Source organism: Miniopterus natalensis, chromosome 14 (genome assembly GCF_054644295.1).
Source record: "Miniopterus natalensis isolate mMinNat1 chromosome 14, mMinNat1.hap1, whole genome shotgun sequence".
NCBI classification, from domain to species: Eukaryota; Metazoa; Chordata; class Mammalia; order Chiroptera; family Miniopteridae; genus Miniopterus; species Miniopterus natalensis.
This window is the reverse complement of record NC_142094.1, coordinates 12,652,885-12,654,408: the sequence shown is the minus strand read 5'-3', so window position 1 is coordinate 12,654,408 and position 1,524 is coordinate 12,652,885. Positions and strand designations below refer to the sequence as shown.

The 1,524-nt window shown below is 41.3% G+C and overlaps 1 non-coding gene across 1 annotated transcript; it reads left to right on the top strand.

The window, feature by feature from the left end:
• The first annotated feature begins 766 nt into the window (after nucleotides 1-766).
• Nucleotides 767-871, top strand: LOC148091502 (U6 spliceosomal RNA). Its single transcript, XR_015715656.1, has one exon. It is a non-coding gene; the product is annotated as a U6 spliceosomal RNA (small nuclear RNA).
• The last annotated feature ends 653 nt before the right edge of the window (nucleotides 872-1,524 follow it).

Here is a 1,524-nt window from a genome sequence, read left to right as displayed (position 1 = left end):
TCTCTAAAGCAAGTAGCCACACCCTCAGGATAACCACAGAACTGGCTCTGAGGTCCATTGAAGTTACCAAGAGAAATACAAAGAAGGGAAATACTGTCCCTTAGAAGAAGCTCAAGGTTTCTCTACACTGTTCTTTAGTTTCAAGAATCACTGTGAAAGTTGCATTTTAGGATAACTTATTAGCTGTGCTCATGGTTAGAGCTAAATGTTGGTGCAGTGTTATTTCTAAAGTAAAATATTTGTCTTTAGCTACTTAACTATATTCTAATCTTTCTTGGTCATCAGTAACATGATGTATGTCCACATTCTCTAGAGAAACAGAACCAATGGGATATATCGAGATACACAAATAAAGGTTTGTTACAGGAATTGTCCCACACAATTATGGACGCCAAGAATCCCCACCAACTGCCAACTGCAACCTGGAGAACTAGCAAAGCCGGTGGTATTGTTCAGTCTGAGTTCAAAGACTTGAGAACCAGAGAAACCAATGTGCAAGGGCAGGAGAAGATGGATATCCCAGCAAAGAAGGCAAATTTGCCCTTCTTTCACTTTTTTATTCCATTCAGGTCCTCAGCAGACTGGGTGATACTCACCCACATTGGTGAAGGTGTTTTCTTCACTCAGTCTACTGGCTCAAATGCTAACAGCTTCTGGAGACACCCTCACAAACACACTCAGAAAAAATGTCTTGCCAGCTATTTGGCCATGCCTTAGCCCAATGAAGTTAGCAAATAAAATTAACCATCTGAATGAGACTAGGAGAGCGCTCACTTGGGCAGCACATATACTAACATTGGAAAAATAGGGAAGATTAACAGGGCCCCTGCACAGGGATGAGACGCTAACCTGAGAACAGAACAGCTCATTTACATTCTCCACGTACACAGGCCCATACATCCATCTTTTGGGGAAAGACTCACCTTAGATTGGGTTCACTCAGGCATTGATTGCACACCCATCAAAAGTAGGAAGTTCAGAGCAACAACAATGACGATCATATTACAACTTCTCACATTTCTGATATTTTAAAAAAGTGCACAGTTTTGCAATGAATTATATTGTTTGTTTGCCAAAACAACCCTCTGTAATAGTTTCACCGATCTGGAAACTGGGGCTCAGAGAAGTTGAGTTATCTGCTTAATGTAACACAGCTGAAGGTGGCAAATCTGGGGCACAGTCTAATGTCTCCTGGGCCCAATCCCAGTCCTTTCCCCTTCTCCGCCTGAGGTAGATGAGCCTGTTTATCATTTTGAAAGCTAGGGAATCATTCACTTTGTCCCACCTCCTTAGTTTTTCCTAAATAGCAAGCACTCCACTTTGAAAAAGCCTCCAGTTTGCCAAAGCTTGTTGCACTCATCAGTATTCATACAACATTATGATTTTCCTGCATCACTGAATAATCTCTGTACTTAGTGTGTTCACCATGCTGAGTCTTTCAATGTGTCAGCATTGCTATAATTCTCTTAGGTCATGGCTATTTAAACCCTCACATCTATAAATTGGCTACTACATTACTCTCTC